The sequence below is a fragment of the Pleurodeles waltl genome, chromosome 12, assembly GCF_031143425.1.
Source record: "Pleurodeles waltl isolate 20211129_DDA chromosome 12, aPleWal1.hap1.20221129, whole genome shotgun sequence".
Taxonomy (NCBI): Eukaryota; Metazoa; Chordata; class Amphibia; order Caudata; family Salamandridae; genus Pleurodeles; species Pleurodeles waltl.
In genome coordinates, this window is record NC_090451.1 from 125,295,222 (window position 1) to 125,313,389 (window position 18,168).

The window sequence follows — 18,168 nt, forward strand, 5'->3', positions numbered from 1 at the left end:
GGGATATATCTGCAGTGTGCCCTGGCTAATAGATATGGAGCAGTGCTGTCCTCATCGACTGTGCTGACACGTGTTCAGCTGCTCAGTTGAAAAATGGGGTACCTGGCACCTTAATACTACGATGCCTGCTTTGCAGGAGTGATTGTTTATGTGTATGATTGTATCCTATTCTGCACATAACATATCAATGTAGAGAATTTGATATTTCTGTGTGTGTTCTAGACTGCTGTACACATTGGGAGAAAATAAACAATTGAAGTGTGGAGTGTTTCTCCTTTTTGCACATTTCTATTTGCACCCCTATGGTGGTATTAATTTGTGGTGCTGCACTGCCTCAGGTGTACATATTGTTGTATATGTGTGCCAATGCCAATATGCTATATATTATGTAGTGGCACACCCACATCATGACTCAATGTAAGGCCCTTACACACTCAGGGGTGCATGTGATACAGCTATGTTGACACTGCTGCTTAAGGAGCCAAATGATTTGCTGAACACAACCTTGTGAATGCAGTGCAGGCACTGCTATACAGGAGCATCATTATAAATTTCACTCAAGTGGCACTAGGGGCTTATGTGTTGGAGATGTGTTTTGTAAGTTTGCTGTGATGCATGCTGCATGTGCGTTTCTGATTATTGAGCCATGTGTCTCTATCTATGTGTGGGGAGTTCTGTGTGTTGATAGTTTGCAGCATTTGTGTGGTGTATTGTATGTGTTAAGTGATAGCTGTTTGCCTGCCTACTAATAGGTCATTGCCATCTTGTCCATCCTGGAAGTGTGGGTTGATGGTGGAATTCCAAAAGATGTAGGCATCATGCACACTTCCAGGATACTTGGCCAGCACATTGGTGAATAGTCCTTTGTGGACCACAATGGCCTGCACGTTGATTTAATGCGTGTGCTTTCTGTTCCTGTACAGGTATTCAGTTTCAGCAGGAGGGGCAAGTAGCACATGTGTGCAGTCTATGGCACCCAATACATGTGGGAAGGCAGCAACTGCATGAAATCCCTGTTTGGTCCCCTGCTGCAGTTGCTTGGTATTGGGGAACAGGATATTTTGAGGAGTGAGGCAAATGATGGCATCCAACACACTTGGCAGTAGGGCTGAGAGGGATGGCTGGGACGATCCCCCTATTTCTGCCACAGTTGACTGTATATGATTTTCATTAAACGGCTCAGCGTTAGGCGGCGCTACTAAACAATGGTGCAAGTTCCCGGAAATTGGTACAAGACAGATCTAGAGCCACTTTGCAAATATGGTGCTACTTTGTGGCCGCCGTTGCGCCAATAATTATGGCGCTACGGCAGCACTAAAATGTTGTAAGTCTGGGCCTAAATGTTATTGGCATTTGTGAGATTAGTCAGCCAGGTACATGTGGCTTGTCTAGAATTGGTGGTACGAGATTGTTCTCAGTTTATCCGCTCTACGCTCTTGATCCTCATCTACCATAAAGCTTACCTTCACTCTACAATATCAACATTTACTTTTTTGTAACACACAGGACTTCTTTTCCTCTGAAGAAATGTTCAACAACACTCCTGCTTACTGGACCAGTTCAGCCCAGCACCAATGACACACATTCCAAGAAGAAGAATGCAGAAGCACTATCCATTGTGGCATTTATATACAGTATAATTTTTCTTTTCTTAACATTAACACTTTTTAGAACTCGTAAAGTGTTGTAAGTGTGAAGCACTTACATTTCAGTCCCTTTGCTGTCTCTGGCAACCAGGTGCTATGTCAAGGCACCCAATAAGGGAAGGAGGGCTCAGGGGGTGAGGGGTGGTCCCGGATCGCTCAGACGGGAAGGCCCCAGGTTTTGGCTGCCCAAGAAGGGTTCCGGGGGGTGGGTTAGGGGGAGAAAATGCAGGTTATTCCAAAAGGTAGCATATATTGGCTTTGGTTGTAGAAGGATAATTAACAAATTAATCTATAAGAATGGTTAAGCTCAAAGTTATTACCTGCAATGCGAATGGTATTTCTAATAGTAAGAAATATAAGGCAAATTTAAGATCGTTATGTTAATTTAATCTTGATGTTCTTAATTTTCAAGAAACTCATTTGAAAAGCAATAACCCCAAGATATATATTACAAAACAGTTTTCGTCAGCTTGGTTTGCGTCATCCAGTTTGGCAGTTAGTGGGGTGGCAATATATCTTAGTAACAGATTAGATTGGGTAGTAAAATACGTTATAAAAGACCCTAAGGGGAGGTGGATCTGGCTCGAAGTTATACAAACAGAAGTTCAACTCAATTTGGTGAATTACTTTGGACCAGTCGTGGATGAAGTAGAACCACTAATGCAACTTTATAATATAGCAATGAGTGCCACGGCCCCTTTACCATGGGAGGTGATTTTAATTATATCCCAGACATAACTCTAGATACCTCCAATCAATCGATAAACCTGAGACCAAAGGGCTTTTAAATGTAATGGAAAGCGATTTCCAGATAATCAACCCTTAGCGCGAAGAGCACCCTGTTGCCACTCAATATACTTGGTATTCACATCGTTTATAAAACTGACTCCCGGATAGATTTATTTTTGGTATCTTGCTTGTTGAACAAGCTAGACTCAGATATTTTGGTAAATGCTTCTTCTGATCATTCTGTGGTCATGGTGATGTTAGAATTGGATCTGCCTAACAAAGAGTGACCCAGATGGCAGTTTGATAGATCTTTGTTAGCTAACCAGCAGTGGGTCTCATATATGAGAAAACTCATACAAGAATTCTTCCAGTTCAATCGAAATTCAGCCTCCTTGTTTAATGTATGGGAGGCATTCAAAGCAACAGCTACGGGCCAAATTATTTCTATGAAAATAGCACAGACACGTCAAAGAAAATTGCTAATAGAAAAACTACAGGAAGCAATTGACAGGGCGTCACACGAATGAATTAGATCACAAGAACACATACTGGCAAGGCACAATTTTTACCAAAAGCGAGTCCAACTTAAAGAATTTTTCATCCTGGATCAAATAGCTAGCTCAAGAGCCTATCAGCAGCAGGTTTATGAAGAAATCCAAATGGTAGGTAAGCATTTAGCTTGGGCCGCTCTTATAAAACATGAGAAGCAAACAATACACCAAATTCAGGATCCCGGGACAAGTACGATTTTCAAGGAAGGCAAAGATAAAGCTTGAGTATTCATGTCACATTATTCCAGAATCTATGAGATGAATAGTTCTATTAAGTTATCTAAAATGTTGTTGTAGACTCAGAACAAAGTCGTACAGAAAATCACACCATTGGAAATTAAGGGAGCTATACAGAGAATACCTAGTGCAAAGGCTTGTGGTGGCGATGGCTTTCCAATAGATTTCTATAGAACTTTTTGCAAAGAGCTTATACCGTTCTTGGCACAATTATGTAGCATAATAATACTTAAGGGTGTGGAAATGCCGTTAAGGTTTAAAGAGGCAATAATAGTTAGCTTTTTGAAAAAAGATAAAAATCCATTGAAACCCAAAGAATATCTCCCGATTAGTTTGCTCAATGCTGATTACATTTTTTTAACCAAAGTCTGGGCTACCAGGATTGCACCAATTGCACAGCAATTAATACATAAAGATCAAAATGGTTTTGTCACCAGTAGGTCAATGACAACTAATACAACTTTTTTGCTACAAGCAATAGATTATTTTACAGTCAACAAAACCCCTGCAGTTACAATAATGTTAGATGCCAAGAAGGCCTTTGATCTAGTTAATTGGGAAGCCTTGGTATATAGCCTAACTAAATTTGGTTTACCTTTGCAATTTACTACAATGCTAAGGTGGTTGTATCAGGATGCCCAGGCTAGAATCATAATCAATTCCAAAATTAGAGGCACAATTCAGATTAAAAGGGGTACTAGAGAGGGGTGCCCCTTATCTCCCATACTTTTCGCTTTTTTCATTGAGCCTCTAGCACAGGTAAAACGCAGCTCGAGAGAAAGCATTGCGCAACTACTGGAGATGCCAAAAATTAAACTTTTTGCTGATGATATTATTCTATATCTAAAACCAGGGATTGAGAATATACAAAAAGCTTTCAACAAGATTAATGAGTTCATGCGAATAGAGGGATACAAGATTAATGAAAATGAAACCGAAGTTCTCTTACTTGATGCTGGTATGAAGAATTTTTCCAGAGTTTTGCAACAAAAAGCTAATTTAGCTGAACCTGTTAGGTATTTAGGAATTTATGTAACAACAAATTATAGATCCTTGTTTAATTTTAATTATGTTTGGATACTTGCCAAAGTGCAAGCGCTTCTCGACAGATGGGTAGCCTTACCATTGTCTCTGATAGGGAGGTTCTCATTAATCAAAATGTCAATCCTCACACTCTTTCTTTTTTTATTTAATAGTGTTTAAATAAGAATAAATACCTCCTATTTTGCTTAACTAGATACTATGATACAAGTTTTTTTATGGAGAAACAAACCGCCAAGGATTAGACTTTCAATTATTCAGTTAGATAGGAGCCAGGGGGGTTTGGCACTTCCTAATTTCCAGGTTTATTAACAGGCTGCATTGCAGGATTTATTGGCACGGTATATAACCATAGAAGTGGTTATGGACAACTTCTTTATCAATAGAATGCTGTTAGAATCAGCTATACATCTCCCAGCATTTACAAAAACAACGAAGCTCCGGAAAAAAACTCGATATAAGTATATACATGGCCTTTGTAAAAGATTGGGAATTTTCCGTAAAATATATCAAATACCCTTAGGTTATAACTATATACAATTACAGGAGTGTAGATACATTGGCTTAAATCTACCAGAAAATGCAATAGCCCAATTGGAGAAGTAAAGGGTTTAAAGAGATAGGGAATTTTATATTGAGCAATAGATATATTACCTGGGTAGAGGTTGAAACTAGACTTGGCGACATGGTAACTAGACTTTTTTTTTGCTTTTCCCAGATTTCTCATTTTGTTAATGCCACCACACCCCAGGGAAGCACCCAAGAGCATCCAATATGGAAGTCGTTAATAAGAAGTGAATTACTTGGAACGGGGAATTGGTACAGATTGCTGGCTGAATGGTCTACTTCAACAATAACTGCAGAATTTAGGGGTAATATTTTACGCAGAACACAATTTTTGCGTCATCTATCAGATGAAGAGTGGAGAATCAACTCTGAAGAAGGATATAAATCCTTAAGAGCAGCTAATTACAAAAGAATGTCCTTTCTGTCTAGATGGATGGCCTACTACAATCCGAGAGGGGATTGGTATCATATTTTTTTTAACTGCCCCAAATTAACTACTTTTTGGATTGGAATACAGGAGGTAATAAACCACACTTCTATTTTTAGGATCGAGCTTGATCCAAAATTATTACTGTTCGGAGTTTCTGAGACAGCACAACAACTAGCAAAGCACCAACAATACTTTATAGTTATCATTATTGCAGTAGCTCGATCATTAATATTCCGGTTATGGCGGGCACAGACAGATCCTACTATCCAAAACTGGTGGGATAAGATGGCAACAATAAAAAATTATGAGGAGGCATATGCAAAACATGTGGGTAGTACGAAAAAGTTTTCAGATATATGGCAGTATTTTTAGAAACAATAAGCTATTAATAAGCATGGTAGACTGATATATGGAGCTAAGGTCCATGAAAGTATGTTCTGTAATATATAAAATGACCGAAAATCTTGATGTGATTAGAATTGCAAAAGGGAATCGAGTTGAAAAGATAAGCAAATGAACAAAGGTTGTCCTCTTTATACCAGCCAAAGAAAATCAGCTTGTCAAGGAATGATGCTACTTTAGATGAAATATGTTTTAGTCTGAGTATATTTATACCTGAAATAAAAAAAATAAATAATAAAAAAACACTTTTTAGAACTGTGTGTGTCCTCCCCATTATTCACTTTTCAATCCTAGGTACATGATTAGATAACTTGGGAATTTGGGGCTGAAGGACTGTTTGCCTTTGGTAACTGAACTGTCATCTTTCTTCTACAACAGACGTGATGTACTGCTGATTGACAATAAATGTTGTGTTTCATTGTCTCACCTTTTCTCAACTCCCTCTTCCCATCTATTCATGAAAACCCATAATCCTTTTTCCCTATATTCTGTGATCTATTGAGGTGTGACTTCTTAATTCACACAATGAATGGATCACACAGTTGGTGGGGTGAATGTAGTTAAAGCAATGCCAACTGTTACATGATCATCACTAAACATTAGTCCATGCCAGCTCTACTACCCATCCAGGCATGAAAGGACATCATCATACAGAGTCTAAGGACATTGTCTGTTGAAAGATAGGTAGTACTGGTGTCCAATGTGGCTTGATTCATAAAAAGTTATGCTTTTGGTGTACGTTTACACTCACAGTATAACTGTACTTCCAATAACTTTATGAGTAGTAATTTCCCCAGTAAGAACTGCCTACTAGTAACTCCTTAAAATAATAGGAGTTACTACTTGCAGAGTTACTACTCCTAAAGTTACTTCTCCTAAAGTTACTGTTGAAAAGGTTACCAGTTGTAAATGTATACTGCAATAGTAAAGTATTACCAAATGTGTAACTTTTCTTTTGTGAATAAGGCATTGTGTTGTTTATAAAATGTATGCAACAAGGAGTAAACTTCTCTTAAGTCCAGACTCCTTTGTAAGTTTCAGTTAAATTTTTTTAACACATAAATACTAGCTCCCCAGAGTGCTCGACAGTTGTTGCTTGGCTTTTTTGTCATGTCTGTCTCAGTCTTAGATAGTCCACTAACTCTGTTGTCCTAAAGTTTAGTTGCCTCTGATCATAATCCTTCTGAATAATCCTATGGTTGGAGTTCAACTCACACGCATAATTCGGAATAGGTGGGACCTCATTTTATGATGTCTTCTCTGTTAGTCCTAGTCCACTACTACCACAAGCAGTATGTAGGCCCTTTGGGGATCCCTGCTATAAGGTTTGGGAAGACTGAGAGAGGTAGCAGACATTGCTTAGTCTATTCAGACAAGATGTTAAGATCTTAGCACTGAGCTTGTCCGTGGTAAGGAGATATTGGCCCTCATTACAACCCTGGCAGATGGGGGAGAAGTGGCGTTAATACCGCCAACAGGCCGGCGGAAAAAATTGAAATATGACCATGGCGGTTACCGCCATGGTCATCCACCACTTCTCCACTCCTACCGCCAGGGCGGTGACGACTGCTGGGCTGGAGACTTCGGTCTCCAGCCCCGGCGGCTGTCACCAGACCGTCGGCGGTATCAGGACCCTGCATACCGCCAAGGATTTCGGGTGGTTTGGAACCGCCACAAAATACTTGGCGGTAGGCACCATCAGTGCCAGGGAATTCCTTCACTGGCAATGATAGGGGTCTCCGCCACCCCCTCACCCACCACCGAGTCCTCCCCCCACCCCCTCCACCCCCCTGCCATCCCCCAAAGGTGGCATGATCCCCCTCCCCACCCCCGCCCCCAACATGCACATACACACACCCCCACACGCACACATACACTACAACACACACCACACACATACAAACAGACATGTAGACAGACCGACCTGCACACATTTCCCATACACACAACACCCCCCCCGCATGCATACATGCACTCACACACCTCCGCTACATACTCACATGCACACTCCCATGTACGCACACAACACACAACACCACCCACTCCCCTCCCCTAATGGACGATCAACTTACCTTGTCCATTGATCCTCCGGGAGGGGACAGGATCCATGGGGGCTGCCCCACCGCCAGCACCCCCTCACCAGAACACCGCCATACCGAATCATGGGATGTGATTCGGTGGGCGGTGTTCTGATGACAGGGCGGTGGAGCAACCTCCACTTCCCCGCCGACCGCCAGTATGGCTACTGGCGGCTCTCTGTCCGAAAAAGGACATAGGGCTGACAGCAGACATAATACGCCGTGCGGTAAACCGTCTGCACTGGCGGTCTTCAGCACGGCGGTATCTCGGCGGTCTTTCAAAAGACCGCCGAGGTCGAAATGAGGGCCATTGTGTTTTTTTTGCAGTGTGCTGGAATACCCCATCACAGAGGGTAGGACAGGAGAAGTAACTACTATACAAGTATCAATTATAGGTGGATGGGTGCTGCGAAATCTCATCAAGCAATAAGGTGAAGTCAGTTTTCTGTTCCCACTCTGGTAGCAGGGTATACTGGACTGCAAGAAGAGGTAAGTAACCTACTGAAGAATAAATACAAGCCAAGAGACCTCAGGTAGGGAAGGTCTAGGGGGTAAAGTAGATGTACAGTATAATGTGTGAGACATTCAGAGGACAGCCTTTTGTCTCAGTTTTGCACTAAGCATAATGCTACACTAACTAGCAATGCAAAGACAGATACTAAAGATAAATACAGGCCCATTTATTTTACACATGCAAAATGTAAATAAATCTACCATCTCCAACCACAATAGTCCCTCCCCACTCATCAAACAAAAAACCCAAAATATCAGGGAAATATAAATGTCCTTTTCTCAACCTTCTCAACCCCCCTCCTGCAACAGATCCTTTCACCCAAAGAAAAAGAAGAGTTTTATTAAATCTTTGAGGGCATCAAGGTCCTGCCTCACACTGGTCATCTCTTAGTCCAGGTTCCGCTGGCTCTGCTTGATGTGGCAGTAGAGGCGGTTAGCGGATGACTGGGAGGAGGGACTCCTGATGGTCCAGGTAATAGTTGTAGTCCCAGACCCTAGCGGCAGGCGGTGGTGGTGCTGGGTTTGAAGTGGGCCTAGCTGGTGGCCCAAATAAGTGGAGGCCATGGCCTCCTCCGCCTCCTTCTCTTCCATGACTACCACCTGGAGGTATTTCTTCAGCTATGGCCTCCAACATATGGCACTGAAGCCAGGTGACTATCTCCTGCCGGGTTTGTTGACCTCCAGTAGTAGGAGTAGCTGTATCAGGAAAGGGAAAAAACATTGTAGGCAGAACTTTGCTGTTCCCGTAGGGCCACTGGAATTTCTGATGTCATTAGTCAAAGGACCAAGTTTTTCCCACATGTGCAACATATAGTACAATAGCACTGACTGGAAGGAATATAGAAAGACCACAAATACAATAAAAATAATTTTAGTTAAGATAATTTCATAGGCTGAAAATAAACAGACACTTAGGGCCTGATTACGACCTTGGTGGAGGGGATCACTTCATCCCAAATGTGAGGGGTATCCTGTCTACCATGTTACAAGTTCCATAGGATGTAATAAAACTTGTAATATGGTGGGCGGGATATCCGTCACATTTGGGGCGGAGTAATACCCTCCAACAAGGTCTTAATCAGGCCCTTAGTGTGTGATAATAAATAAAGTAGCTGTCATTAATGAGTAAGGGGGTCATTCCAACCCTGGCGGTCGTTGATAAAGTGGCGGCCAACCCGCCAACAGGCAGGCGGTCAAAAAAATGGAATTCTGACCCTGGCGGGAACCGCCAACACAGGCCGCCACTTTAACGCTCCGACCGCCATGGCGGGACAAACAAACAGCGCGGCGGTCACCGCCAACAGACAGGCGGCAGATAACGTACCGCCCACCCTATCACAACTCACCAATCCGCCACCTTTTCCGGGGCGGGAGCCCCGCCGATAAAAACACGGCGGAAACAGACTACGAACGGGAAAACGCTCACCTCTGTACACTCCACGAGGACGGAGGACAGCATGGAACCCGAATTAAACATCCTACCTGCTCTCGTCTACCTGCTCATCTACCACGAGTACGAACGCCGGCGCAGACGACAACGGTGAGTACTGCACCTATGACACAGGGGAGGGGGGAGGAGAAAGGGTTACGGGCACACACATACGCGACTCCCTCCCCCCCCCAAACTATCTACACACCAATGCAGAGCACCAAGTCACAGTGACACCACCCAAACCCCCCGGAATAATGCAAAGACATAATTAAGGTGAGAAACTAAATTTATGTTTAAAATATGTTCTTTGTAATCATGGTAAAATAGCAATAATAATTGTAAAAAATCAAGTAAAAACATTGCGTAACCGATAAACAGAGGCAATAAGCCCTGCACAGTCACTTAAATTTCAACTGTCCGTGGGCCAAAGTGTATCAACACATAGGCAAAGCCCACACAGGAGACCTGAGTCTGTTGGAGAGAACACTGCTGGGGCATCAGATGATAAAACTACAGGCACCTCAGGGGGAAGGGAAGGGGGGGCACCACAGCCACATGAGTCCACGACGCCAGATCCACGAAGGGGCCACCATGCCCGCTGTGCCATCCTGGGGAGTGCAAAGCCACAGTCTCTCAAGTCTCTACAGTGGGTGGCTTGCCCACTGTGCCATCCTGGGGAGTGCAAAGCCACAGTCTCTCAAGTCTCTACAGTGGGTGGCTTGCCCACTGTTCAATCCTGGGGAGTGCAATGCCACAGTCTCTCAAGTCTCTACAGTGGGTGGCTTTCCCACTGTTCAATCCTGGGGAGTGCAAAGCCACAGTCTCTCAAGTCTCTACAGTGGGTGGGTTGCCCACTGTTACATCCTGGGGAGTGCAAAGCCACAGTCTCTCAAGTCTCTACAGTGGGTGGTTTGCCCACTGTTCAATCCTGGGGAGTGCAAAGCCACAGTCTCTCAAGTGGATAACAGTCTCCACAGGTAATGGAGGAGGCAGGGTGGCCCGAGTGAAGCGGGAACAGTAGCTCGACACAGAACCAGCACTGTCATTGGTCCAGCGGTGCTTGAGACGGCGGTGCCCAGCGGAGCGGTGCTTGACAGGAAGGGCCCAGCGGAGCGGTGCTTGACAGGAAGGGCCCAGCGGAGCGGTGCTTGAGACGGCGGTGCCCAGCGGAGCGGTGCTTGACAGGAAGGGCCCAGCGGAGCGGTGCTTGAGACGGTGGTGCCCAGCGGAGCGGTGCTTGACAGGAAGGGCCCAGCGGAGCGGTGCTTGACAGGAAGGGCCCAGCGGAGCGGTGCTTGAGACGGCGGTGCCCAGCGGAGCGATGCTTGACAGGAAGGGCCCAGCGGAGCGGTGCTTGACAGGAAGGGCCCAGCAGAGCGGTGCTTGACAGGAAGGGCCCAGCGGAGCGGTGCTTGACAGGAAGGGCCCAGCGGAGTGGTGCTTGACAGGAAGGGCCCAGCGGAGCGGTGCTTGAGACGGCAGTGCCCAGCGGAGCGGTGCTTGACAGGAAGGGCCCAGCGGAGCGGTGCTTGACAGGAAGGGCCCAGCGGAGCAGTGCTTGAGTCGCCGGTGCCCAGCGGAGCAGTGCTTGACAGGAAGGGCCCAGCGGAGCGGTGTCGTCCTTGGCGGGGCCCTTTTCAGCGGTGCCTTTCTGCACGGCGGGGCCCTGTTCAGCGGTGCCTTTCTGCACGGCGGGGCCCTCTTCAGCGGTGTCTTTCTTGGCGGGGCCCTGTTCAGCGGTGTCTTTCTGTACGGCGGGCCATGTTCAGCGGTGCCTTTCTGCATGGCGGGGCCCTCTTCAGCGGTGTCTTTCTTGGCGGGGCCCTGTTCAGCGGTGTCTTTCTGCACGGCGGGGCCGTGTTCAGCGGTGCCTTTCTGCACGGCGGGGCCCTCTTCAGCGGTGTCTTTCTTGGCGGTGCCCTGTTCAGCGGTGCCTTTCTGCACGGCGGGGCCCTCTTCAGCGGTGCCTTTCTTGGCGGGCCCTGTTCAGCGGTGTCTTTCTGCACGGCGGGGCCCTCTTCAGCTGTGCCTTTCTTGGCGTGGCCCTGTTCAGCGGTGCCTTTCTGCACGGCGGGGCCCTCTTCAGCGGTGCTTGTCCAGTCATTCAAGGGAGCCAGACCTGTCCAGGACTCCATGCTTAGTCGCCCTCTGACCGTGCAGTTGCTGGACCCTTCGGTGACGGAGTCCTGGGCCCTTGGGTGTCCTCCCTCACACCCGGGATGGGGCTTGTGGGGCCCTCCTGGTCTGCGCTCCTGCTGGCTGACTTCTCCGCCCTGCTGCCCTTGGCCTCCTTCGATGAGGCTCTCTGGCCCTTGCCTCCCCTGGATGTTGTGGCAGGTGAAGTGGCAGAACTTTGGTCCTTGGGGGCAGCCGTGTCAGTCTTCTCGCGGCGGCCCTTGATTTTACGGGTCCTCTTTCCAGGGGGGGGGGTGGCTGTCCCCTTGCTGCTGACAGATGTATCACTGCTGCCAAAGGGTGGACTCCAAAACCCATGCACTATGGTGACACTTGAAGCCGGGCTGGTGGTGGCTGAGGTGCTCTTTGGACTCTTAGCAGATGGAGGGGGTGGGTCAGGTGGGGCAAAGAGGTTAAGATTGGAGAGGTCAACTTTTTTAGGACCAAGGTAAAGGGTAGGTGTAGTGGTTATGGGAGTGGATGAAGAGGATGTGGTTGTAGGAGAGTCAGGTGTGCTGTCTTTGGGTGCAGGTGCTTGTAACGTAGGCTGTGGTGATGTGGTTGGCTGTTGGGTGGGTGGCTGCCTGCGTTTGTGTGTCTTGGAAGAGGGGGTGACAAACACAGTGGGAGAGGACACAGGGGACGTGTAAATGGCAGTGGGGGTGGTGACTGCACGTGTGCGGACTGTAGTGGAGGGTGTGGTGGTGATGGAAGTACTGGCTGATGGCGGTGTGCATGCATGTGTGAGTGTAGACATCACAGGGAGGGAGGAGGGAGACGAGGAGGAGGGGGACACAGAGGTGGTAGTGACTGTTGGCATGTCTGCCTCTGGGTGTTGCTTGGGTGAATGTTTGTGTGATCTGTGGTGCTTATGTCTGGATGAGCTGCCCTTGGGTGTTGAGGTGTGTGCAGGCTGGTCTGATGGTGTGGATGGGATAGGCTGAGGAACAGGAGACAGAGACAGGGTGGAGGCAGTTAGAAGAGGGAGGCTGGAAACAGGGACAATGGCTGCCGTCAGTGCTGAGGCCAGAGCATTGAACGATCGTTGATGGGCAGCCTGACCCGAATGAATGCCCTCCAGGTAGGCATTGCTCCGATGCACCTCCCTCTCTACCCCCTGGATGGCATTCAAAAGGGTAGACTGCCCAACAATGATGGTCTGTAGGAGGTCAATGACCTCCTCACTGAGGGCAGCAGGGGTAACAGGGGCAGGGCCTGAGGTGCCTGGGGTGAAGGAGATGCCCGCCTTCTTGGGCGAGCGGGTACGGAGCGAAGGCTGAGGGGCTGCTGGGAGGGCGGTGCTGGTGCGCTGGGTGGCGGCTGTACCTGTAGAGGCGGGGGGCCCGCAAGGGAGCTCCCTTCCGAGGATGTGTCGGTGTCGCTGGTGTCACCACGGGTCCCCGTTGTGGTGCTCCTCTTGCCCTCCATATCACTGGTGCCCTCGGTGTCTGTACCATGGCCCACCGGGGCCTTGTGAGTTGCAGCTCCCTCGTGCTCCGATGCCAATTCTCCTCCGCCTGATGATGCTAATGCACACATGCAAAAGAAGATAAAGAAAAAGGGTGGGGGGAGAAATAAAAACAGGTTGAGTGCATGCATTGTCAACACCGTTGGCGGAGAGGACAGACACAGGAGCCTCATGCACTACGCGGCGCAATCGGGGTACACTACTCAGTACTTGTGACTAGGCCAACAGGTCTAGGGACAACAAATGCGCACATGGGTGATGCTGGACCATGGATAGCTGTACTTGGCACCCTACAGAGGTGGGGGGCGGGGGCACAGGGCCATGCCTAAAGGAGAGGACTACACTACAGAAAGCGCCCTGGCCTAATGTCACCCACAGCCCTCCTCCCCCACCCAGACGCCTCCACTGCGCGTAAAGATAGCTGAATGTGCTGGTACTCACCCCCTTGTGTCTGCTGTGATGTCCTCACGCGCCCATCCAAATCAGGGTAGGCCAACGCCAGGATCCGGGACATCAGGGGGGTCAGGGTACGACTGGCACCCCTCCTAGGTTGGGAGGCTATCCCCAGCAGTGACTCGGCGGTCTTCCTGGTCCCGCGGGGGATGTCCTCCCACCTCTTGCGGCAGTGGGTGCCCTGTTGTGGACCCCCAGGGCCCGGACGTCCTTGGCGATGGCAAGCCAAATGTCGACTTTCTGATGGGCGCTGACCTATTTGACATGTACAGGGTGGGAAAGGAAATATCATCATTTTTCCGCATGTTATATGTGATTGGCCCACCCTCCCCAACCTTACCATGTGGCACATGCTCTCATCTGTCGTGCCTTGCACTCCTCATTCTCTCCCCACCCCACCATCTTACATCCACCATACAAAACCCAGGCATAGCCCATTCAAGGTGCACCCAGTGTACTTACCTGTTGGTCTGGAGGACCGTAGAGTAGCGCATACTGGGGGAGGACCCCATCCACTAGTTTCTCCAACTCTTCAGAAGTGAAGGCAGGGGCCCTTTCCCCAGTCGCAGCAGCCATTGTCTCTTCCAGACCGAGGTCACAGCAGCACTTGCAGTATAGGTCCTCTCCTGTGGATGATCAGGTCTCGAGTGATTAAGCAGATAGAAAATGGCGGTCACGCCCGCGTCGGTGCGTACCGCGACTGCCGGCGCACTTCGTCATTGGCTCCTGAAACCCATAGGCTTCAATGTTAACCAATGCGGCTTCGCACTGCGGTCTTCGACCGCCTACCGCCACGGTGTGCCACGCCAGCGCAATGACCTCACATCCCACTGTGACACTTCACAGGTCAGGCAGCCGCCATTTCAAGGGCCCACATGGCTTAATTTCTGCTGCGTCACACAGGCCTAGGCCTCTCATTGCCACTCATACAAGCCTTTCAATGACTAGCGATTCGTGTACTGTGCAAGCTGTGGTTACGTACCTGTGTGTTGCTTGACTCTATACTCCATGTTGTCCTTCCTAGGCACCGTCCTCTGGGACTTGCGAGGAGAAGGATGAATCCTCCCGTGTACCGACCGCTGGTGGACCTGTCGACAATGGAAGAACGACATATTATACTCCGATACCGACTTGACCGAGCCACTATACATGAACTGTGTGCCCAGCTGGATCCAGCCCTGATATCCCCCATCCGCCAACCCACAGGAATTTACCCTCTGGTGCAGGTTCTGTCAGTACTCCATTTTTTGGCAAGTGGGTCTTTTCAGACAACAGTGGCCATGTCATCTGGGATGTCTCAGCCTATGTTTTCTAAGGTTTTGTCCAGAGTGTTGTCTGCCATGATGAAATACATGCAGAGCTACATTGTTTTCCCTGAGGAGGGTGATTTGGCTACAGTGAAGGGTGATTTCTATGCCCTTGGACATATCCCCAACATCATTGGTGCCATTGATGGGACACATGTGGCTTTAGTACCCCCAAAAGACAATGAGCAGGTGTACAGAAATAGAAAAAATTACCATTCGATGAATGTCCAGGTGGTCTGTTTGGCTGACCAGTACATCTCCCATGTAAATGCCAAGTTCCCTGGGTCAGTGCATGACGCGTACATCATGCGAAATAGCAGCATCCCCTATGTGATGGAACAGCTACAGAGACAACGTGTGTGGCTCATAGGTGACTCTGGTTACCCCAACCTGCCTTGGCTATTGACCCCAGTGAGGATTTCCCGGACCAGGGCAGAGGAACGGTACAATGAGGCCCATGGACGAACTAGGAGGATTATAGAAAGGCCCTTCGGGCTCCTGAAGGCCAGGTTTAGGTGCCTGCATATGACAGGTGGATCCCTCATGTACTCACCAAAGAAGGTGTGCCATATCATCGTGGCCTGCTGTATGCTTCACAATCTTGCATTGCGACACCAGGTGCCTTTCCTGCAGGAGGATGGTCCAGATGGTGGTGTTGTAGCAGCTGTGGAGCCTGTGGAGAGTGAAGAGGAGGAAGACGACGGGGACGACACAGACAACAGGGACACAGTTATACAACAGTATTTTCAGTAGCACACAGGTAAGAATCACCCACGCCATTTTACATTTACTTAAGGCCTCCTGCATCTCTACTTACTGTGTTTCCCCCCAGTTCCTTTTAACTTATTTGTTACTTTCCCTTCCCTTTTCAGAGCTGTATGACCCACTGCGTGACTTCTGCTTTGTTTGCTCATGGACTAAAGCTTATTGACATCGCTATGTTGTCATCACAATTTAACTGAACATTATTGAACCGTTATGTGTAATACATTTGTTAAGAATACAAGCTGACTCCAGATTATTTTCAGTGCAATGAGTGATTTATTTTTAGTGCTACATATAGGTCCATGATAGTAAAACGGTGATGGGTGGGGGTGGAGGAATGTCCATGGCAGAGTCCAGTTCTCAGTCTCATAGGTGCATTGTCCATATGCCTGTGGAAGGATGGAGCAGGGGCTGTTTAAGGTTGGACAGGGTGACAATGTGGGACAGTGGGATGACATCAGGGGGTATCTTATGCTGGCGGGGGTCTTGGCATCCTACTCTGTCTTCTTTTGTGATCTCAGGTTCCGCTTGCGGGGTGGTTGTTCTTCAGCAGGAGGTGGGGTTCTGGTGGCCTGTCGTTGTGTGGGGGCCTCCTGTCCACTAGTGCTGGCGGAGGTGGTAGGCAGTTCCAGGTCCTTGCTAGTGACAGGGGCCCTTTGGAGTGCCACATGGTCCCGCAATGTGGTTTCTATCCGGTTGAGGGCCAGGACTATGGTCCCCATTGCGGAACCGATGTTCCTGAGTTCGTCTCTGAACCCCATGTAGCGTTCCTCCTGCTGTGCCTGGATCTCCTGGAACCTGGCCAGTACCATTGCCATCGTCTCTTGGGAGTGGTGGTACGCTCCCATGATGGTGGTGAGGGCCTCTTGGAGAGTGGGTTCTCTGGGCCTGTCCTCCCCCCCCTGTCGCACAGCAGCCCTCCCAGTTCCTCTGTTTCCCCGGGCCTCTGTCCCCTGGACGGTGTGCCCACTACCACTGCCCCCAGGTCCCTGTTGTTGTTGGGGTGGTGGGTCAGCCTGGGTGCCCTGTAGTGGCGGACACACCGCTGATTGACGCGTCCTGGAGACAGAGGCATGGGCCCGCTGGGTGGGAGCTGTGCTGATATTCCCAGAGGGGGTTGGGTCTGCTGTGGCCTGTGTCTGTGTGTGGGGAACCGACTGTCCAGAGGTCCCCGATGGTCCGGGCTGGTCATCAGGTTCTAGGTCTACAGAGCTGCTGTCATCACTGGGGGCCTGTTGTGGGGGTGGGATGGACAAATCTGGACCCTCCTGGCCGGTGTGTTGGTGTTCGGGCCCTGCAGGGGTAAAAGAGTATGGTTATTGCTTTTGTGTGTGCCATGCCGTGCGATTTGTGGGTGCCCTTGTCCCCCAGTGCTGGCATTCCCTTGTGGGAGGAGATGCGAGGGTGGTTTGGGGGGGTGGATGGGTATGTGCAGTGGTCATGCATAGGTGATGGGTGTCTATGGTTTGTGTTGGCATTCAGGGGTTGGTGTTGTCTTGGGTGGGTTGTGCTGGTGAGACATTGGCAGGGAGGATGTGTGCTGGGGGGTTGGGGTTGGGGGTGAGGGTGGGGGTGTGGGTTGGCATGCTGGTGGTTGGGGGGGGTAAAGTAGTTGAGATTCGACTTACCAGAGTCCATTCCTCCGGGTACTCCAGCGAGGCCGTCAGGATGCAGGATGTTCAAGACCTCTTGCTCCCATGCTGTGAATTTGGGTGGGGTGGGTGGGGGTCCGCCGCCAGTCTTCTGCACAGCGATATTGTGCCTTGACACCATGGAACGCACCTTCCCCTGTAGGTCATTCCAGCGCTTGCGGATGCCGTCCCGATTTCTGGGATGCTGTCCCACAGCGTTGACCCTGTCGACGATCCTTTGCCATAGCTCCGCCTTCCTGGCTATTGTGGTGTGCTGCACCTGTGTGCCGAAGAGCTGGGGCTCTACCCTTATTATTTCCTCCACCATGACCCTGAGTTCTTGGTCTGAGAACCTGGGGTGTCTTTGGGGTGCCATGGGGTGGTGTGGATGAGGTGTGGGGTGGTGTTTGTGGTGATGTGAGTGGTGGTGTGTGGTGATGTGTGCGTAGATGTAATGTGGGTGATGGAGTTGGGTTCCTGTGTGTGTTGTGGTTTGCGTTCCCTGTGCTCTCTCTCTGTGTATTGCGCCTTGTCTCTGATTTTCGATTTATGGGGGTTTGTGGGTGATGTGGGTGTGTGTTTTATATTGTATTGGGTGTGTGGGAGTGGTGTGTGTATGTGTCTCAGGTGTGTGTATTTGGAATTGTCCAATGTGGCTGTGTTTTGTAAGGGTATGTGTATTTTGAGCGCGGCGGTGTGTACCGCCAATGGAATACCGCGGTTGAAAGACCGCCGCGTGGATT